Consider the following 23,871-nt stretch of genomic DNA (forward strand, 5'->3'; position numbering starts at 1 on the left):
CAGCCAACCACAGTCACACAGCAACAAAGATGGCTATGCAGCTTTATCATTATTTCCAAGAAAGAGTTACGATTAGCGCGCTCTCGCCTTAGCATATGACGTGCTGATCGTCCGGGTTTGCCCAGTTGGTAGATAACCTCTACCGGATAGACGGTGGTTCCGGCTTCGACCCACGCAACCGGACGAGTTTTCTTTGACAACGAAGCTTCAGAGGAGCCTGTATAGTCTTCCTTTGTAGCCGTATGACTGCGTTTGGGCGGGCATCAATTAATTATTATACTGTAAACTGGTTGTTTGTTAATCTACATGCTAACAGGCTTGCACAGCGTAGTTTTAAAGAACAGTTCTTATGCTCACCATCTTTATAATGCGCATCATCAGCGTCGGTGCCCGCGTTGTGCTCAGCCTTTTCGGCACGACCGGCCAATTGCTAATACCCTCTTTACAAGGTCGGCTTAACCACGGTTACGCTTAAACGAGGTTTCTGAACTTGACCACGGTTAGCCGCCAGTCGCGGTTAGCTGTGCTTACACAGCTCGCCGCAGTTCTCGGTTACGGCCGCCATTGCCCATAAATTACAACCGAAGCGACGCGGTGATCTGCGGAATGAAGCAGCATTTACAAATATCTTCTTTATAACGTAGTTTCTGGAGTGCCATCCGACAAGGCGTAAACAGTGCGTTCAAGCCCCGCACAATGGCAGCACCGCATCGACCACCGTAAACACCGCCACGTTTGCCTCTCCTCCTGCAGACTGTACGCGAACGACACGGCGGCTCACTAGCGCCGACGTCAGATATAAAGCGTGCTAAATTTATTGGCATCTAGAACACTGAACTTAATATCAGGATTTAATCAATCTTGAGGATAACTGACCAGCGGCAAATTGCTGGCAAGACCGATAACCGCGACACTATCAAGTTTCTGCTCAAGCCAGCTGCCGCCGGTGCATTGCGGCTCACCGCTCTGTTTATACTAGCTCTGCGATTAATGCGTAGCCAAAGATAATGATATTGTTATTTTACGGTGGCAGAATAGGATGCACAATAAGGAAGTTTCATGAGTACAGGATTTCGACAACGTTGATCAGTTCCAAAGCGCCGACCGCCGCGGCTTCGAAGAGAACAATTTAGGCCTATCGACGACTAGGGGTTAGTCACACCGCCGTCGTTCGCCGCGCTCGCACGCTTCACCGCGGCGGTAAGTGTAACGTACCTCAGCCAGCTCGCAGCATCGCGCGCTGCGAGCAGGCTGAACTTGTGTTGTGTTGTGAACTTGTGTTGTGAACTTGTGCACTTACATGATAAAGCTAACACCGCGCATTTTTTGATGTTCCGCGCTCAGCACCAAGCCGCGCAAACGCTACTGCAGACACAGGACAGGGCTTCAGTACGCAGATGCTTGGCTGTAGGCCGTAACCGAAGACGCCGGGTGGCACAGTAGACACCTCCTATTCAATACGGCTAAAGGAGTGCACACTGTTGAAGCAGACACGCTCGTACGCTTCGCGCACTCGGCTGCCGACGAGCAGCCTACGTCAACAGACGCCGCCATAACCTCGGTTAACAACGCAAACCGACATCACCAAACTCGGTTTGCGATAACCGCGGTTAGGGGTGCAACCATGGTTTGGTCTGCCGTGTAAATGGGCTAACCACGATTTCGCGTAACCACAGTTACGCTAACCATGGTTAACTCTGCCCGTGTAAAGAGGGTATAACCGTACCAAGAGCAAGGTGCATAGAGGTCCACATGCCATGAAGTAGTGCTTAGAAAATATAAATGGCAATAATGTACCTATTTTGAGAGGGGGAACAAGAAGATAGATTAGCAGTCCACGGAAAGTTTTATGGCTAGGGTGTATAATACAGATAAATAATATGCATCCAGAATACGGCTTCCGCCATCCATTCATCCATGGAGAGACTAAAGTTAGAAGAGAACGTTATGGCGAGGGCTGAAATGTTAGCAATCTCGTGATGGTGCTACGAGAGCCAGCTGAAGTATGCATGTGGGTAAAGCTGAAGATAATGGCTAGAGTAGATGAAAGACATAGGACAGCCAGACGAAAAAGCAAAGAATGGGGATTCACCTCGGGATGGAGAAGCGCGGAAGCAAAGAAACGAATGTTGGAAAAGTAAGGGAAAAGCAGTTTTTACTTCGCGGGTAGGGAGGGCACGGCGGAATATTGAACCCTCTGATGCTAAATATTCATAACACAAATATGATCATACCGGCGCGTGAGTCCAACGCTACTGGCAGACGTTTTGCCAATGCTTGGCTATAGATGTTCCACGGTGTCCGCCAAGCGAAGCAGTATGTCCTACTCTTCACATCGTACTAGGCGACACTCTTCGGCTGTTTATAACAGATGGGCACAAAACCCTTCTGTGTCCATGCATTTTCCTAAAATAAACGAATAAATCAGAATGCAAAATAGCACCCTGAAATATTACCAAACAAGCCGCAACTATTCTGGCACGTTGAAGTTCGAGGAAAAAATCACATGAACAGTAGCGGTGATGTTCCACGTCACCTCTAAATCTAATCGCTTGCTATATTCTTTCGCTTGCCCACCTCGTCTTTCTCGCCCCTCGAGCTAGCGCATGTTCTTGACGGCTCGAACAAGCAAGAATAAATTCTCAGCTTAAGCTCCCCGTTATTCTCGTCGACTCCCTTTACTTTCTCCACCTTTTTGATGAAAGATAGTAAACAGTTGTTTAAATCTTTAATGGCACTGAGGCCAGCGATGTCCCATTCCTCGCTTGAACACGAGGCTATTATGATACTACACAGATAGTTGTTTTAACCGATGTTATTGGTAAACGCTCTCTCAATTATCTCACTTCCCTTTTCTAAGTTAAGGCGATCACCATAACGTAATACCTGCTAACCTCTGCTACAGGCTTATACTGCTGGCTTTTTGACCCCAGTGCGTATTATTCATGAGCATGCATAGATAAAATTCATCCCTACCACTTACACCAGCAATCGAGCGATTATTTAAAGGAGGTTTTCATGTTTACTTTGTGAGGCAAATTTACCATGCAAATGTACCTTGCTCGATTCCTTGGACCTCCGTTTATAGTCGCTGCATCACTCCCCCACTGCGAGTTTCTGCAGCGAGAGGAAATGCCATGTGTAATAAACAAGCCACCACAATCTGCCTTTTGTGCTGTCTTTTTTACGGCTGCTGAAGTTAATAAAAAACTAAAATGTTCTCACCTGATATCCAACATTTTCCGGAAAGAGGCCAACTCTGTATAACTTAGATTCCTGTCTATCCACTTCACCAAAGAGGCTCGTGTGAAATTACACCCTGCACAGTGCCAAAACTGCATAAAGCATCGTTTTCCCTACTAAGCATACCGGGCACACTATTACTGCGCTGAGGTTTTCCCTAACAGGCCTCATAGCCTAGTAAACGCCCCAAATCTTTACAGTTTTAGACTCGTCTCCGGTGCTATATGTGGAAAGTATTGCAGCCCCTAACTTTAAGGTCAGCCAGTAGTTGTTGGCAAAGATCACTTCTTTTTTCAGCAATGAATCTTTAACAGCACATTTTTGTGCTGATTTTGCCTCAAAAGCGTTTTCAGCATTTTTATCTTAAGTTGTGTATTTGTGGAGAGTAACTTTCATTTTGTATGGTTGTAGGATGTTGCATATGTTGCATATAACGATCAACTGCCCGGGCGATTTAATGGTACTCGAGGAGGACATTCTAAAGGTAGGTTTGAGATTCTTTGTATTCTACATGAATGCGAAAAACTGCTTCATGACGCACGTTACTTTGTAGATATTGATGCATCATAATGAAGAATAAAGCTACCATAATATGATAAAATGGATATATATCCCCGGTGTGGCCAAAGATTGTACTTTTTAGGCACCTTTTTCACCGAAAGCGGTTCATGTAAATACAGCATCAAAGTTGAACGAAAGAAACAATAATACCTAAATTTAAATAGGTACGAGTAATTTTGAACGTTTACATAGTCGTAGGGAACATAATTCAAAATTATAGAGTGAACACCTTTTAAACGGAATTATTAACCCTGTCGGAAAACTCCGGGTACAATGTGATATAAGGCAGTGAAGGTCTTGATGAACGAGCTTAGATAAAGCTTTCGGTTTAGGTACATTTATTGTTAAAATGTTTATTTTCTCTCATCAATTTAAAAAACTTGTTTTAGTGCACAACTTTGCCTATTCATAAATACTTTTAAATCTCATTTTTTTATAGAGCATGCCAGATTACGTGAGCCATTTCCGAGGCTGCAATGCTGCTGATCATCCAACTAGCACTTAAGGTCTATTCACACTTGCGACTAGATAAGGACGCGCGACTACCAGTCGCGCGACCAGAGGAGAGAAGCTCGCCACTACCGATGTTCACAGTTGCAACAGTCGCCTTCTCGTTCTGTTCTCGTTCCGAACTAGTTGGGAGTAGGAGAGCTGCTGGGCGATGAGAGCGAACGTCGTTAGCAGCCGCTTTCCAGACGCTTCAGCTTTTTCAGGCGGGCCGGTGCGCATGCCGCACTCTCGTGTTTCCAGGAGAACGCCGACGATGAATAGACGGTGTCAATCACCGTGGGGTCAATATAAAATGTTGCGCCTGCGTGAAAACACCATTTCTCAAAAGTTCATGATACTCACCGGATAGTCTGAATATCTTTCCAATCTCCTCCCAGGCCATATATTCCTTTTCCCTGCCTTTGAATTCCGAATGCCATTTGTTGAAAAAGGTAGGGGTACCTTTAATTGCATTGAGAAGGTGCTCGATCGAGTATTCCGGGACCTCGCTGATTGGTGAAATGGTTTGCGACTAGTAGTCGCGCGACTAGAAATTCTAGCAGTGCCCGATCGGCCCGCAGCAGTCGCTTTTCGACAGATGCGACCATTTACGACTGTCGCTTTTTGACCAAAACGGTCGCGCGACCGCTGCTAGTCGCAAGTGTGAACGGGCCTTTAGTCGATGATACTATTCTCATTTGTTTCTCTGTTAAGCGTTTTTACATGAAACAAAAAGATATGTACTTCTCTTAACAGGCATTCTCATGACCGGCAGGAATAAAAGAGAGGGCGCGGTGTGATTGCAGCACAGTGTGCCCAGGTTTGTGGAGGATGTAAAGGAAGGCTATGCTTACCCTGGAAGTGGTCGAGAGAATGGGCACTTTTCCTGTGCCTCTCACTCCCTCTGCGATCAGTGAACGTTGTTGGTAAGGAGAAATAGGTAACATTTGCTTAGATAATTTACAGCACTTACATTACCTAGCTCGTCATATGTTTATTGTATGTATGCTTATACAATGTAATATTAATTTTGTATTTGTGATTTGCAAATATTTCTGTAAAATGTTGAACTAAGCCCGGTGCTGGTAGGTGTGGGGGCAATCGAAATTGACACATTGATTAAATCTGACTCAAGCGCGAAGAGACTCCTTGTCTCTTTCTTACCAGTTCTAAATCTTTTTCACACCTCCTTCAAAAAATCTGTTTCTGATGCACTTTTGTCATCGCATGATTATACGGCGAGATTTACGTGTCGTAACTGTTTTTTTTCACACCGGACTTTTGTAATGGTACGAATTATTTCTAAGACCTAGTGTATTGGAAATTTGAAGCTGTCATTTTTAAAAGTTTGGCTTTGCAATAGTTTTACATCGTGTTTCTCAGATTTCGAAACTACTGCTTTCGTGAACACGTTTTTCACATGTCGAATAGACTATTCTGCGCTAGATTGGACCACTTGAAAGTAAAAATGCCACAAAAACCTGAATATATTATATTTCGACTGCTTCAGGATATATAACGTAATCATGCAATAAATTGCCCTAAAACGCACGTGCCAATCGTCTTAATAAATGATGATTTTTGTTTCACTTCTCGCAGCTCAACATTTGCAAGTGCAGGCGGCGAATGTTTACCAGGCTAACTCCCCAAGTCGGACGAAACTGTATTCTTTGTTTCGGGATATACTCACTCGAAATTATTCAAGAGGGTACAAGTACCTAAAAGTGGATCTCCTGAAGACCACAAGAGGGAAACCAGTATTGGCGATCGCGAAACCCCCAAATTATCCAAAAGGTAATGTATTAAGATAAATTATTCATTTTCACTCATACGTGGTCACAATTCACTTCTCTATAACTAACCAACCAGGGCCAATTCTTCGTTCATATGAAGGAAACCACCCTATAACATTCCAGGAAACTCTGTTCCATCAACGGCAGGAGCTATGAACGCAACGCAATAACAGGTTCTCTTTCTACATAAACGAAACGAAACACAAAATGTGTGGTACTATCAAGCTGTTATGCGGCATTTGATGTTACAGTCCCAATAATTGATACCGCGCTTTTGGGGGTAAAACATTCATGAGCCCACGGTAACACCCATGCGTGAACTCTGAGGTATAAAAATGTTTTATTTTGCTGAGTCAGTGAGTATAACGGATTGGCGGAGAGCGAAGTTAATTCATTTTGCGCACCAATATATTAGGGTAGCTCAAAAATGAGCATAGGTACCTAAGAGGTGTCCTCTCTTATAGATCTACTTATATCTGCGTAGGCTACCAACATACGAAATGTAAATGCCCATTTTACCCAACATATATAAATGCCCATGATTGGTAAAAGAGAAGTGTGTTTAAGAGGGAATACGAAGGTTCTTCTCTCAACTAAGCAAACGTGGCTGTGCCTTCTGGTGTCATGGCGTTACACAGAACGACAATCTATCAATGTCCTGGTTTCTAGAACATTATCACCACCAGGGAGAGGTGCATGCCTCTCTTTTCCCTCAAGCAACGCCGACACCTGCGAGGCTATTATGAACAACAGTGATTGTTACTCGAATGTATTAGAAATGTTTCTAGTGAATAGTCATGTTCCTTTTTATTTCTGAATAACATACTGCCAGTGTCCAGAAAGAACACTGGTTCAAGATATGCATCAGGTGTTGCCATCATACTGCATAAAAAATGGTGTCAACTAATACAAACACCTGCAAGCTGCATGCGCAGCGCTCCGTATATTTCACGAAAGAGTTGTACATATGCTCTGCTCAACTTGTGCAGATATCTACACAGAGGAGCTGGACAAGCAAATGAATGACAGTATTGTCGTGCAATCTTGGAAAAACGGCGCAGGTGGAGCTCAGAGCATGCACTGCACGAAAAGGTACGACGTGAACGATATCGATGTGATCGACGTCAAAACAAAAAATGGGCATGCGAAGTTCTCAAGCAAGGAAGATCACAGCAAGTGGTACGTGGCGAGGCACAAAGGAATTTTCTGCTTCTCCTCATTAAATAGAATGGTGAGTATGTTGTGGAAGAAGCCAGGCGCCTTCTGGAATAATAGTGGTATACATAAGGTCAAGCTCACTTATATCGAACATGATGGTCACATGGCTTGCGTTTGTTATATAGAAGTGTGTAGTTTAGGATGTGCTTTAAAGCAGCCTTGAACATAAAACCAACGAAACAAATGAGTTTTATATCTTCCAAACATCTGCTCCGGTAGTCTGTTTTTCCAGTACAGACCACAAAAATCTGCCACTTACATGCTCGAGAGCTATATAGTGCTCTGGACTGAGACGCGTAGTTCGGACATTACGATTAATAGACGGCCCCGATAGCGAATAAGGCTCACGCTAACTATGGACAGGCAAACATCACCGCTTTCAATCCTGGACAAGGTCGCAGGGACGCAGTTGCCTTGATATATGCAACAGAACATGCAACATACGTCCTCTTTATAGAGCGAGCCAGTTTACTCATCCTGATCCATATGAAGCGTCACCTCGTCGCAGATTGTTTTTACCTTGATTTGGAAGCAGGGTAACACTGATCTACAAAGAGGGTAGGAAGCAGAACATTACCTGAAAACCTTTTACAGTTTGGTTGAAATTTTTCGATATTAGGGCGCAATTGTGAGACGCATCACACAATGGCGCCAGGGAATACCTTTCGCAGGCGCGTGGTCTGCACGCGTGAGTAGGACATAAGGTGGAGCTGGAATCCGACAGCGAAGATTTGCACGCAACGCCACCGCTAGACAAAGAAGGTGTGCCCCGGGAGCGCGATTCAATCTTCAGAAATCGTCATTTATTTTTTCACCGCCAGGGACGCGATGGTCTCGGTTTAAAAGTTGCCTTTGTCTCGCGCGTACTACCGTATGCTTCCGCCCTGCAGGCTTAGTCCCGCTCTAAGATTCAAGTTGTGGCTTAACGAGGGGCCCTTCGCCGTTGGATAATTGTGACACGGTGCTGCTTTGTTTGGTTCTGTGTGCAGTTGACAATTTCTTATGAATGATCACGGCTGTAAGACTGCGTTCTTCAGTTCTTGTGCTGGCGTCAAGCTTCTATTTATAGGCAGCCGCAATTTACAGTGCTTCCTCGTATTTTACATTGAAATGTTTCGACTGCTGCTATATATTTGTTTTCAACGCAGTCTCACAGCTATAAGGAATATTTTGACAGTAGCTTGTTTTCTTTTGTAGTAACCAGGCTGTCGTTTCGGCTGCGCCATGGGGGAGGGCTCCAGAAATATTCACTCCACATCATGTAAGTAAAATTTGAATGAGCAATCATAATTATACTGCTCTATAGTCATGATAATGACTTAGTTCTTGCGCGAGTGTGGTGCTAACAATGCAGAGTTGCTTCGAAAGGCAACAGCGACAGCGGTGCATGGCAGGATATTCTTGCGTTTTGGTTTAGTTTATGGGTTTTAACGCCCAAACCGACTTAGTCTATGAGAGACGCCATGGGGGAGGGCTCCAGAAATTTTAACAAGCTGGGGTTCTTTAGTCTGCAATGACATGGTAAAGAACACGGGTTAATTTCGTTTCGCTGTCGTCGAAAAGCGGCCGCTATGGGCGGGAATGTTTTTGCGATTTACGTGGGGTGCACTGTACAACATAATGCGTCTAAGCGAGTTTCCCACAGAAAATCATTGGCTAGTCCGCTCTACTAGTCAGCTGAGGCATATGTTTCTGTTCCAAGCGTCAAGCGACGCATTCTAATGGTGGGGAAACTCGTGGCACACGTGTGTAGTGTCATATCAGAGCAGGTTAAGAATTCTTAGGATTTCGATAGTGTCAGAGGCAGGGTTTTCAAGTTTTCTCAGGGGAAAAGAACGAGAAGCATCTCAAAAATAGCAAAAACTAACCATTCTTACAAGAAGAGGCCATTATCAACTCCAATTTGCTTTGATACCTGTATTAAGAAATATATGCAGGGAAGACTTATGCTGACAATTTCATAAAAAGAAACAGCCCACTCTTTTCCCACAATAGGGACGCCTTGCCATGTCCAGCCCCAGTGGCCAAGGCGATCCTGGATGCTATCTGCGTTGTTCTCACCCTCGGGTAATTGAAAGCTCGCACGGTTATGTGTAGCCAGATGTTCAGCTGGTCTTGCAACGGTGTTTCGTAGGGCGCAGAGAGCATGTAATTCTGATCTGCAGGGAATACCGCAGAAAGGTGCACAGTTGTCGCTGTCACGTCTTCGCCCCTCATGAAAGCAGAAGTCTGGGAATTTTTATGCGATAAAATATCAACCCAGAAGTTTGTTTTTCTGCCCTGTATACTTCGGAAAAACGAATAAACAAAAATGGCATCCCATATCTGAACATTTTATCAGTGTTTGTCAAAAAAGATTTTTAATCATTTTCGCGGATGCAGATGACAAAAAACAGAAGGTCTGAACCTATTCAAACATCATAACTTACATTATTCACCAAAAAAGTGATATAAATCAATGTCCGTGCATCGTACGTCAACATCCCTAACTCAGGTTGCAACACTCCTGTTACCATTTTTCCCCAAATCACGCGGCACATCAAATGTAGATCAGGTGACTACCTTAGTGCACAAACCAACTTTGTCTTGAGGATAACAACAAGCAGTCGGTAGGTGAGCCCAGTTAGCAAGTGGATGTTTTCCAGTGTACCCAAAAACATCAAAACTCTCGGTTAACAGTGACATGCTTTGTCTTTTCACTGTTAATCTCTGTTTCAAAATATAAACGCTTCGCCAATAAAACTCAACAGCGTATCAATTTTTACCGAAAAAAAGCCATTAAATAAGCAAGCCTAATTCTTGTTTACCAGATATCAGCAAAAACGCCTCTAATAACCTGAGTCGGTTTGAGGCAGTTTAATACCACAAGGCTCAGGGCCAGCTAATGAACGCTACGTCTAATCTGAGAAGTAAGCGTTGGAGCTGTGTGGACGTTTCTAAAAACGAATACAGCTTGCATAGGCACGCGATTGGTCGTGTCAGTGCTGCTTTTCATGGTGCCAAATTCTATACTGAGTCGTTAGAAATGGGGAGGTGGTGAAGGGTGGCTGTTCCTGGCCCTAAGGGGCCGGGACTGGTGGGTCAGCGCCTCTTGCGGAGGGGCTGGCCTGGCACCGAATTTTCATCTGCTTTTGCTGTCATTGCACCCGCCACTGCTTGGGTGGTGGACGGCGGCTGTTGCGACGCGCGTCTTTGCCTCCCTCGTCTTTCGTCTCTACTTTCTCTCTCTCATCCGCACGAGGCAGCGGAAGTGGTTCAGCTGCAGAACCAGTAGCAGGCCCGTGCATTTTCTTTTGACCGCTAATCCACTGCTGGCCAGGCATAGCTGAGTTGTCTCAAGAAACCCAAGATTTGTATTCTGACGGCGATGATTTTCCACGACTCAGACTTAATCTGAACAATAGTAGGGAATATTCCTATTACATTCGTAATTCAGGAGGGTAGGACTTTGGATACGGCGTTTTTTTTTGCGTAGTCGCTTTAAATCTGCATTGCGCATAACTGATGTGTACGCTACATTTATCCAGAGTTAAAAAATATATACTTCCATCCAGAGTTCCGTAGATTTTGTAATCGTTGAAATGAGCAACGCAACAAATTTAGCAAATACATTTTAATCGAACAAGCTTCAGGCGGACCTTATGAGCGCCTTTTTATCAGCTTCTGCCGGACTAAACACATTGCGGAGCTAAGTATTTTTCAATATTATTTCAATTAACCAAGTCCTGCGCTAGCTAAATCCCCTTATCCCTAGCGAACTTGTTTACCTCCTCCAGGCACCTAATTTTTTGCCGGCACCTGCAACGCTTCCCATCCCTTCGAATTTAATTATGAGGCCTTTAGCCAGCATTGGTTATCCTCTCTTTGCACTGCACGGCCTGCTCATGCCTATTTTTTTCTTTATTTCCACTAGCGGGTGTTCTAAGTGCTGTTTATGCTGCCTCACGAAGAAATCGTACAACTGTTTAGCGTTTATTGTAATGCGGATTGTAGATAAATCATTTAGTTTCTACCGAAGTTTTTTTTTCCTGGTAAGAAAAGTTCATCCCATGCGAAAAAATAAACAGACCATGCGCTTGGTCGCCGCGGTCCCCATAGCCTCAACGTAGTTGTATACATTGCCTTTAATGGCGTCGCTAATGTGGCACCACAATGTCAATGAAATCATAGCTGCCTGAAAATTAAACGTAAGGGCTGTGAACGGACGAGAGTGTGCGGAATATAGCGGACCTGTCAGTAACGGGAGTAAAGTCCTGGCCGAACCACTATTTTAAAGAAATTTTCCAATTCTTTTGAGTCCTGTCCTGCAAGTTGTATGCTCCATAAGCTACTCATGCATTGGTAAATATTAAATGTGAATTGCTCTGTAGTAAACAAAAGTGCAGCATGAGAAGGGCGGGAGTGAAAATGAAAAAAACGATGTACCGTAATGGTGGGCTCCAGTATAATATTTTAAAGGCTATTTACGTTTTGGCTCCATTGAAACGTGGCCGCAGTAGCGGAGATTCATAACCAATCTTCCACCGCCGCAGATTTTTAGAGGGCCTTATGTCCAGTGCATCGAACGCGGCGTCTGTATTGCTCCGAGATAGCCAGTGAAGGGGAAAGAGAGCCGTGTGCTCATCTCAATACCGGCTCCAGTCCCCGTGGATTCGATTGCTTTAGAATTCGAACAAAATGTTTGAAGATTTTGGTGATTTACGAGTAGTCTCACTTAAAGAAGATTATCTGAGTCGTACCGTGTGTGAATAAAGGTAGCAGAGAAAGAAGAATAAAAAAACGCCTATGGTGGAAGGCTTCAGCTTGCTTCCGCTGACTAAACAGATGACATAACTGTTTTTGTGTGCCGCCTGTATCTCAAGATGTTGCCGCGACCAGTTTTGATTATGATACTCACCTTCAGTAGCAGAGAGCCTAATGCACGGAACCATCACTGCGGGCATAAACGAGGTAGCCATTTTACACCGGATTTCCTGGAAGAACATAGTTATTGATATTAAGGAATGCGGGATAATTTTGCATGTGGAAACTGGGGATTCTATTTATATATAAGCGCTTCTGCTCGCTGTTGAAAACCTAGGCTATAAAACAAAAAATATTCAACTTATTTTCGACGTCCTCCGCCCCTTCGCTATCCCCATAAGTTACAATTCTGCAAAATATAATCCGACAGAATGTAATTCAATGCAGAGGGCGCCTCCCGTTTGATGTAAGAAAATTTAGTTATTCGTCAACTCCCAAAATTTAGAGAATTGTTACCAGATTATTATCGCGAGATATCAGAGAACAATTGGCAAGATGAAGTCAAATGTGAGAATTTGTAGAGGACACCTAAAGTTTGATGGAGTCCCAAAATGTTGTGTATCACCTATAGTTGTGTTCTCCCACCTCCAAGAGTTCACTATTCAGTACCCAATGATTAGGGTTAATGGTTAATTACTCTCATGGCTGAATAAGAAGAAAATGTATGGGGGTAGTAAAATCTTTTGAACTACTAATAAATTCGGTATATGAGAAGAAAACGTTCGTGAATATACATAGAATGACGTTTTAACCAGAATTACAGGTGATTTAAAGGAGGGTCGTAAATATCATGAAGGCTCATATGCTATAGAATAACTTGTTCTATTGTTAATTTCACAAACATCCGTCATAGGCTGTTAGGAAACCATTATCGACCGTTCTGAAAAATTTGTCAAAACATACATTCACACTTCCAATATGCCACCATAAACATATTTTGCTAATTATGTCTGTACTCCAGAGGGGACTTAGCTGCTGGGACATTCACCAAATCCCATTATCTTCTGCATGGGGCGTACATGCTCCCTGCTACACTACCTTTTCTTAGAAAAAAATTGTAATTCTAATGAAATATACTGTAAATTGCTTAGAAAAATTGCAGTAATGACGACACTATGATAACCATTGCTTCTTAGAACTGAGTAAAAACTTTCCAGAAATTGTCTAGTAGACATAATATTACGCAGTCTGACAACATAACTGTAAGGAGTTGCTAGCCATTCCCTATTTATTTATGTGTCATACTTTTCAATTCTCCGCACACCAGCTGTTTTCACGAGTTGACTAAGGCTATTGTAGTTGTGGGGCAGGGCCGCCGACGTCTTAAATTGATGGTGGCGTTTCATATGAGCCCAAGAGGGAAAGTCCGCGTTGGCTCCTCTTGACGCAATCTTAGGCTGTGAGTAAGTTTTTAGTACTGCAGTAGCGGTACGGTAGATAGAACGCTTACTGCGCGGTGCAAATGGAAGCCGGGCATGTGATGCAATTTCTTGTTTAGCTTAGCGCTCCAGCAAAAGCAGTTCCATCTGTCGCGAATAATGCAAGGTGGTGGAACTGGCAATAGCGTCCAGTGCGACCACGAAGTTTGCTCTCTGCTTCCGTAGGCATAAATCTCAGTACTGATCAGCGTTACAGTTACATATGTGAGGAAACTTTGATGGATCTTTCATAATGAATTATTTTCTGTGGTATGTCATAATTGAAATGTCAATGAGCACGAGCTTTAAGCGAATGAACCCGACGGGAACATGTACTGAAGACGGAATACATATTTACTACCATAGATGTTTTCTATTTAACGCCACGCTGATTTACCGTGAAGTGTGACCCATTTAGTTGAATGTATTTTTCCTCTACAGTGCCAGCTAGTATGTGAAATTGCGCTGCCTTCATATCGCACTAAATTATTTTAGGCTTCACCAGCGTTCAGCGCGGTATTGCAGCCGCTGCTCACGCAAACTGAGCTTGGCGAATGAAGCCGACTGTCGCACGCAGGAGCCCGAGTGGGAAAGCATTCGATCGAGCTTCGAGGTTCAACAGTGTACTTTTCATGCTGTCACGTTTTTAGCCAGGACATAAAACAGGTAATGCTAGCAATACCGCTGAAAGCCGTTTTTATGCAGCCTTCGATTTGGCCCGACAGGGCAGTAACGGTGCAGCATCGACTGTTCATCGTGACTGCGAGCGGTTAAGCAAAAACCGTGCAGCATGAGCGGCCCTATGCAAGTACACACGTTGAACACACTTACACCAGGGGATACCACGAGCTTAATAATGCGCACCCGCAGGCGCGGCGGAGGACGGCGCTTTCAGATTGCGCTGCTAAATAGTCGTCCCTAGGCCTACATTGCTTCGCGGCGAAGGCCCCTTGGATACTGTTTGGAATCGTTCCGTGCCAATGCAGTAGCCTGCAAGAAATTGGCCTTACTGCAAATCAACTTGTCTCATAAAAAAGATATGTTTAACTTCGTCCCAGCTTATAGCGGTGCAAGCGGTCAAGGAGACGAGCTGACTGACGCTGGCGGCGGCTGCTTGGGAGGAGAAACTTGTTTTCATTATAGATATCCCTCCTTGGAACACGCCAAAGGTTAACAGTCCTAAAATATTAAAATATTCCTTTTTGGCAGTTGACTTATTAGACAATAACAAAATTTTGCACGCTGGCGGTAGAGATACAAAGCATCGTTGGCGTGCAGGACTGGCCTGAATCACAGCCTGAACGGCGTGCGCTATTTACGGTGGTGTGCGAAGGCACTCGCTATCATAAACGATACCCCGTTCGAGTCTGTCTGCTTTGAATGAACCGATCATAGCGGTTTATTTCTTAAAGTACTGACGAAGGGTGAAACAGAATCATATCGTAGCCGCACTCGCAAAGTCGCTGCATGATGCCCATATGACGTTGCGACTTCGAACGTCCCTAAAAAGGCGTCTACAACTTTTAAAATTAAAAATACTTAGTAGCAAAACAGCTCTCTTATGCATAAAGCATGAGCAGCCAAGCACAAGCCATGCAAAGCCCACTCGGGACTGGGAACAGGGGGGTGCCGACTTAATGAATATCGTTAGTCAGCATCTTCTCATCCCTCCTCTTTTTAAATAAAAGGGTCTAAAGCAGCAGAAATCATTGCTTTTAAATGAAAGTACTTGTGATGTTCAATGTCTTGCGCTTCTATTTTAGTTTTCCTACTTGCGTACCGCTTTTTATATATAGTTGAAGATATCTTCCTGTCCGGGTGAATAAAGAGATGATTTTTAACTCTTTTTATTAACGCGAACGATTTTACATAAGACATCCAGTTTAAGCATGATATTTATGCTTAGCGTAAAACTCACGTCCACACTTGGTAAACTGTTTGATGAACAAATCTTGATTCCCTGAAATCGCCTTCTCTTAACACAAACCCCACTCGCGCGCTGTAATACTGTTCCACTAACCGTAGCTAACTGGTATTATCATAAATAGCTAATTGCCTAAAGTGCGCGATTTCCACGGGATTGTAAAACAATTGTCATGCGCTGAAAATGTTTGCCGCTTTTAAACAACTTTACACTACTCAATTACCACTTCGTGGTATCACAGAGAAAAACGCCTTTTGCGTTAACCACTTTTAGTTACATTTTACACTCTCCACGATCGCTTTTAGACTTATCAGGCAGTGTGTCAGGATTAGCTTACGCCACATGTAGAGCAAAATCTTTCGCCTTGTGTTCAATTAAGTGAGATCACTTATGCAATAGTACACGGCTCGTGGCAGCTATAACCACTTGTGCTTGTGTAAGGTACGCAAAATCACAAAGTGCACGTGCTTCCAGCGTTACGTATTCAAAGAAACGCAGCCGCTGTTCCCTACATTAAAAACTAAAATTGCCAGAAAAAGATTCATCTCGTCAGGTACGCCAAGATTTTAAACTTAGGCTAGGGGGACAGGATAAGCAAAAATTAGAAAAAAGTTTGTTTTCCTAAATATAAAGAACATGCTTTTCTGTATCTTTTCCTGTATGACACTTCATCCAGTGCAAATGCTACGAATATTAAAAAGCGTTCTGAAAGCAAAGCGACCAGCGAGTCGCGATACGCCCCCTCTACGTGCTGTTTTCGTAACAATATATAGAAAAGAAAACTTTATTCGTTTTAGCTAAAATACAAGAACATCTGGCAACAGTTTTCAACTTGTTACTCAAGAGAAGCCTGCGACGCTGTTTCATGCCTGTGACATGTATTTCATGTGTTGAGCGGTGAAAGCTTTGCCCTTGGTGAACGTGCTGCGTCTTCTGTGTTTCTGCGACAACGCACTGTTACTGCGTGTGTTTGAGCTTTATTGACTTCTGCCAAGATGGGAGACCGAAAGTATTTCAAAAGCGTTTGTTCCATGCAAATCAATTTATATTGGTTTCACCGCGCTAACACATTGAACGACAGAAAAGACAAACACCAGGGAGCGCTCCGTGGTGTTTGTCTTTTCTGTCGTTCAATGTGTTAGCGCGGTGAAACCAATATGAATAACCAACTAGGCCCAATTCTCGCCATTTTAAATCAATTTACTTGGTAAGCTGCACGGAATAGATCTCCCGAAGTCCCTGGAATGCCAGCAGCAAACCCGATGTGGTCCTCAAGGTCGAAGCTTTGCGCACAGCTCCAAAAAGAAGCGCCAGGCGTTTGTGGCACTGCCTTTGCCTTTTCAGACATGAACATATCAGTATTGTAGCACAATGTCCTGCGTGTAATCTATGAGGCGGAGAGATGCAGCTTAGAGAAAATGCTGCCGAATGCGTTGGTATTTTCATCGTCTACAAGCTGATCTGCTTCGTATGTAATGCCTCACAAAAAATCCACACTTCTGAAAAGGTTGCTTCCGGTGTCTATGACGGCTATCTGAGATTGGCGTAGGCCTTGAGATGCATCGGTAAAGGTGCAGCCACTGGATATGTTCTATGTGCTATGCTGAACCTCCCAATGACACTAATGATGTTTGCGAAGGATAATGAAGAGCATCTAGGTCATATTCAAGCTGTGGCTTAGAAGGCGATGCATCCTGCTGCTGAACAGTCTGTGGACCTCAATGATAATGACATAGACATGGCTGTTGTCTTGTATGCACGTTGGAAGGAACGGGGAGACACTTCCAATATTGCACTCCTTTCTGCAGCCAGTGTTGACTCTGGAAAGTGTTGATGATGCAGTCATGGCAAAACAGTGTCAGGTGTGCAGCTCAAAAAATGTATTTAGTGAACCACAGCACGAAAGCGTTTACCAGCTGAACTACCAAGAAACCACAGCTTGCATGGAAGTTTCGGGTTCACTTCAAATTACCCGCAGAAGTGGGGAAGGCTTTGCAATGCGATATTTAAAGTATCTCGGAGTTCGTAACAAGAAGGCGTTTCTGGTAGTGACAGAAGCGAAGCGATATGAGGATAGCATTGAAGTCAGAAAGCTTTAATGTATTGGACACGTGCATGAGAGAATGGGCACGAGATTGAGGCGATAGTCGACAAAGTACTAAAAAAATCAAACCAACCCTTTGACGATATCCCTATTAGGTGTTGAAAAAAAGTGCATCCCCATATTCCCAAATGTATGTGGGAACTGTAGGGCTTACCCAGTCCCCCTAAAAAGAATTCGGACACTTCCTGTGTCTGCCGTGAGGATGGGGTTCCTTATTTCTTCTCGTATAATTTCACTAACATTCCAATCTTTAGTGTGACAAAGATTAAAGGAGTCAGCTGTACAGAACTTGTTGATCTTTCGAACAACAAAACTGTCAGTAGCTCAATAATCAATGGCATAATCTTGATGTATGTTCATATTCAAGCATTTGATTATGCAAGACAGTTAATTTTTGTGCTCAGGATACTTTATGCATCAGAATACTGTGACGGCTATGGAAAGATTAGCCTGTTTTTTATTTTTTTATAAAGTTTGTAGTTTCAAAGCCCTGAAGAAGTGCAATAACCACTTGCTATTGCTTGTTTGTTTTTAATTGCAGCTCTCTCAGAAGAAACGAGGTGGCGAAATAACGTGCCTCTTTGACCCTGCCTTGGCGGAACTATTCAGAAGAAGCATCGCATTAAGAAGTAGATGCAAAGGCGACAAAGCGGAGAAGTTATTAACGTAGACCTCAAAAGAGGTTTGAAATAAATGAAGCTCGCAAATTCCACAACTTCCATTATGTTGATCAAACTGCTTTCAGATCCAGTTAGGCATCAAAAATAGCACTGCTATAATAAACTGTCCCACATCGTTGTCTGGGACGCTGTAATTCAAAGCATCAGCGGCAAAAAAAAATTTGAAGTGGTTTAGCTGCGGTTAAACCTAGTTAAGTTGTGAAAATAACCGCTGCATGGCTACGCTTAGGATAGCCTAGCTAACGCGCTGAGCAGTGGCCGGGCTCTCCTTCTCTATAGTTGTTTGAGTCTGGCCGTGCGCTCCTCGCTATATATACACCACACACACGCACCTCTTCTCCACACAACTAACGAAGAAAGTGATGCGCGGCTTCGCCGACTGTGCTTATGACATCGTTTTGAACGGTAGCTCTTATGACGTCATTTCTGCGGTACCGGCGGACTTCGTGGCGAATCACGACCGCGAGGGCAGCTCCGACACACGAGCTGCTGCCTCTGACGTCTCGCGTCACCTCGCTCATGCGCAGCTTGGCCTTCGCTGTGCCACGCGAAATGGTTCAATTACTGGCGTAGTGTTGCTTTCACAACGAAATTACACACCTAAGCTCCGCCGTTAAGGTTACGACACAATAGCTTTTCGCACACGCGCACGATATTGTTTACTTGTTTGGTTATATATTTTTTTGTTTTTATCGTCTTAAGTTTTTATATCTTTTCCACCCTAATACGGATCGCACTAGTAAAAATGTGTCTGCTATTCTGATAGGTTTTACACCTTTCAACGATTTTTTTATTAGTTCAATTAAAAATTATATTTGTCACACACTAAATTTTCGTGCCTTAGACAAGCAATCGCTTTCCATTTTAGCACTAGGACACATCTGAACCTTCGTTTTCCATTCTCTCTTGTCTTTTGTCATCGACTAATCAATTCATTAGTGTCATTTATTAACCTCGTCATCGCCTATCCCACATTAATGGATCATCAAGCGCTAGAGGCACAAATTACCGTGATACGATTCTTTACCCAGTTGCAGAGTATTTGTGATACATGGGGCTGACTATTACTTCGACGCTGATGACTTTTCCATTTAGCGAGCTGCAGAAGCTATCGTTTAATGAATAGAAATGTTGAAATTTAGGCCTACACTCCGTGCCAAACTAAAGCGGCTGCAGTTCGCAATGAAAATGAGCAGCCGTGCAATCACCTACCGTTTTTATAAGGAAATATATCCGTCGGTGCCGGAAATGCACAATAAGGTTAAAGCACAGCCTATATAGAGAAAACAAGTAGTGCTCCAAATTAAATGCATAAAGTGTGTCTTCGTACATGACATCGTGCTATCTGGTTATATTCTGTGCCCTAGTTTTTTCTGCTGGCGGCGATGCAACGGAGCTCTGTGCTGCTCGCGTCGCTCTCCAGGAGCCAGGGAGAGGCACCCCAATAACAAAAACATAGGACGTTCTAGCAGGACCCCTCGACCTGTCTAGGCGTCCATAGAATTTATACAGCTAACCAGGCCGTTTTAGACCTGCAACGTGAGTATTCCTTTGTAATGGTGACCCTCCTCCCACTCCGCAAGCAGGACCCATCGTTACATATATTCACTCTATATTACACTCCGAAATTTCCGAATGTGTCATTCGAGGACCTCTTTAGCCGCGCACTGAGAATTGCGGGTCGGCAACCCCTCCTGATTATTGGCGATTTCAAGGCTGTCAGTCGGAACTGGGTTACCGTCGTGAAGAGAAATGGGGATGCAAGTTGGCAAAGCTTGCGTCAATGCTGGGGCCTCACTATTCAAACTGACCCTGTCCACCCAACTCATATAAGCAACTCTGTGACTCGGGATACGTGTTCGGACTTGATCTTCACCCGCAACATTCAGTATGCAGAGTGCGTCAACACCGAGGAGACCCTCGTCAGCGACCACTGCCGCCTCAGTACTACAGTCAGAGCCTGTGTTTCCCTCGACCTACAGAACAAGCCAGATTCCCAGATTGGACCAAGTTCATGCAAAGGTTTAATTCTACGACACCCATAAATGAGCAACGCTACCAATCTTGGTCCCAACAATTGGTCTCAAGCCTTCGCTCTTCCGAAACGCAAATCGGTCGTTGGCACCGGCAGAAGCATAACCGGAAACTTAAAGCTCGCACCGCCGAGCTCACCCGGCGAGCTGCTGAGCATGCGGCTCAGCTCGCCGATTCCAACTGGCTGGCCCGATGCAATACGGCCGCGCGGTAGATGTATAGCAGGAACACCTGGCGGCCTTTTCGCGCCCTGAATGATCCAACACAACCACGCATAGAAGCTCAAAAACTCCTCCAAAGAGCAATACACAGCTTTCAGGGTAACACAGCCCAGTTGGCGCACAATTGGCACCAGTACTTGTGCACCGCTCAGGACTACCGCGGGCCGGCGTACTCTTATGCAGGGGTTGAGAACGTTCAGCTGGATCAATCATTTCAGTTCCACGAGCTGAGGGCGGCCCTGGCCAAACAGAAACGCGGCACTGCTCCAGGTCCGGACAAATTTACAGCTAAATTATTAGCCAACCTTCCCTAAACGGCATACTTATCGTTATTCGATTACATTAACTCAATCTGGATTGGAAGTCCCACTCCCCATAGACCGAAAAACCACCATTGTGACCGATATTCATAAAGCTGCCAAGGTCATAAACACGGAGAATCTCCATACCATCTCTCTGACTGCCTGTGTGGGCAAACTCAGGGTACGTGACAAGTTGTCCGAGTTCATGGAATCCCAATATATTTCCGCAGACACGATGTTCAGGTTTCGCCCAGACAGACCTGCACAGGATGTCGTGCTACAACTCAATCGGGCTGTCCTGAACATCGTCGGATACCCCGACAATAGTAACGTCGTACTCGCCTTGGAATTAAAGGCAGCATTAGACAATGTCCCACACCAGATCATTCTCACTCACCTCCTCCAAAACAACTGCGGCAGAAACGGGTTTAAATATATTCGCCAATATTTGATCGACCGACAACCTTACATTCGAATCCAGGATACGGAGCATGGTTCTTTTCGCTTAGGGACCACGAATACACCTCAGGGCATGGTGCTCTCTCCCCTGTTATTCAATCTGGCCAAGATAGACCTGCCAGCGCAGCTCGGGGCTGTCGCAGGCGTGTACCATGCGCTGTACCCCGATCACATCACCTTGTGTACGACGCAGGGCTCTCTCGGAGACATTGAGGCCAACCTGCACCAGGCGGCGACCATAGTGGACCGTTATGGTCGCCGCTGAGGCCTCCAATGCATCCCCCAAAAGTCTGAATTTGTGCACATACGCCCATCACCAAAGTGCACTACTAAAATTACAATCTCTCTCGAGATAGGCCTCATCCCTGAACGGGTGGAAGTCCGGGTAGTGGAGCTCTTTATACACCAATACTTATGTCAGAAACAACATTGGCGAAAATCTGTAAGGTGGGGGACCAGGTGGGCTGCATGGCTCGCCGGGTTTCTAAGAGGCGCGGGGGGTTACAATGCAAAGACGCCTTCCGGCTGGCGCATGCCTTTCTAACGAGTCGAATTCTTTACTCGACTCCGTACCTACACCTACGGAAGCGAGATGATGATGCACCTCAAGTCATCATCCGCAAAATTATAAAACGGGCTCTCGATCTCCCCGTGAACACCTCCAATCAGCGTCTCCTGGGGCTGGGCATGGTGAACGCGTTTCAGGAGTTGCGAGCAGCCCACTTGCCCAACCAATATACGCGTCTCTCGAAGATATCTAAGAGTCGCGGCCTTCTCTCCCGACTACATATCCAACATAACACTCTCCTAGAAGATCGTGTACGCTTTTCATCACAGTGGAGACGAGCCATTTACGTGAGCCCTCTACCCGCGAACATGACCCAAGAGGAGCATACTGGCCGGTGCCTGGCGCGGGTGGAAGCCCTGGCTCGCCACAATGGATTTGAACCCGGCGTATTTTACGTGGACGCCTCCGACCCCTACCATGGGGGATAGATAGTACACAGCACTCAGCCGTTCACTAGTGAAAGGTAGTAAACGCGCTTACTTTTCGAGCCCAGGACATAACACACGCGGGTGAGGTCGCCATTGCTTTGGCTGCATCTCCCACTTTGAAAACAATAATTTCCGATTCGCGAGGGGCCTGTCGGAACTTCGGGCAAGGCTGGGTACCATACCTAGCCTATCAGCTGCTACTAAACTACGCATATACCGGGGACCCTGCTCGCCGTAATATTGTTTGGGCTTCTGCACACATTGTACCTGAAGGGAATAAGGCAGCTGACGCCTTCCTTTACATGTGTCCGCGGAGAATTGTGACAGATACTGCGTTTTTTCTATCCTGTAAACCAATTTCAAACGCCGCGGATGTCTGCTGTACTAACGCCTCTAGACATTTGGGTCTGCTTCTGTTTGCTGTGTGGTGCGGCGTTCGAGAAGGCAAATGAAAGGCGTCGCAGAGATGGCTAGATAGGACGCCCGGCGAGGTAACCTTCGTATATGCATGAATGGTTAACCACTTTTATTGTCCACCTAAGGGATGAGGGCTAGAACATTCGCGACTAAATGCTAACAAAAGAGATTTGTCTCTTCGCGGCCTCGGCCCCAAACGGACGGCTTGTTGCTGCCAAGCAGGGCCTTCACTCCCCGGCAGGGCTTCCCAGCTCTGTCTGCTATTGATATGTTCCATGACTCCAGGAGAGTTGATACATTCCCATAAAATGTGGTCTACGGTACCTCTCTCTGGATATGCTTTACAAAGATCATTTTCAAGTTCCCCTTGTAGGGCGAGAAAGGCCCATACTGGGTTAATGAAATTCCTAGCTTGCAGTCGCCGCCATGCGGTCGCCTTTCTATTAGTAAGTATCTTATCCGGTAGTGGCAGTAGTTTTCAATTTAATATATTGATACGGGGCAGAAGGCTAGCACAAGAAACCACAGCAGGTGATGAGCAAGTGTTCACAGCACAGCAGACCAGAACACAGCAGGTGTTCAGGCAAGCCCCAATGGTTTCTTCAGCTTCGTCGTGTCTCACTCTATTTTCTATCGTCGTCCTCTTCGGTGGCATATACGTAACATTACCCCGCCACGAAAAGCACAGTGCCGGTGCGCACTAGGATAAACTACTGCAGGGGTAGTACGGCTTCATTCTGGCGACATGAACAATCTCGGTGCGTGGCATAGAGGACTGTTGCGGCGGATGTACAGGGGCGACCTCGTATGCCACAGGAGGAGGAGGAGAAAAAACATTTATTATGTAAACTTCCTTTTCTTCCTGAGTGGAGCCCTCCGTCCAGGGCTCCATGTGCCGCCTCAATCCTGTGCCCGCCAGAACAGCTGTCGCTGGTCTTGCGGGTTGGTGCTGATGAAGCGGTCTCAGAAAGAAATACACGTCAGTCCATAAGCCCATGGGCCACGGCAATCCTCTCGGCCCGCGCGATTAGCTGGCATTGTTCGGCCAGCTCCGTGCAGGACAAGGCATCTTCCCAACACGAGAGGGTGAGGTGAGGTACAGGTGGAATGCCGCCGGGTGGCTTTGGGCAGGCCCCTACAGAATGGTATAGTGTAGGTCAGTGTTGTTGGCAGGTGGGGCATTTATCTGGGTAGCGGGTGGGGAAGAAC

At 45.1% G+C, this 23,871-nt stretch overlaps 1 pseudogene; it reads left to right on the forward strand.

The window, feature by feature from the left end:
- The first annotated feature begins 1,979 nt into the window (after positions 1-1,979).
- Positions 1,980-18,223, forward strand: LOC146188360 (deoxyribonuclease-2-beta-like; annotated as a pseudogene).
- The last annotated feature ends 5,648 nt before the right edge of the window (positions 18,224-23,871 follow it).

Source organism: Amblyomma maculatum, chromosome 5 (assembly GCF_055883805.1).
Source record: "Amblyomma maculatum isolate TAMU_Amacu chromosome 5, ASM5588380v1, whole genome shotgun sequence".
NCBI lineage: Eukaryota > Metazoa > Arthropoda > Arachnida > Ixodida > Ixodidae > Amblyomma > Amblyomma maculatum.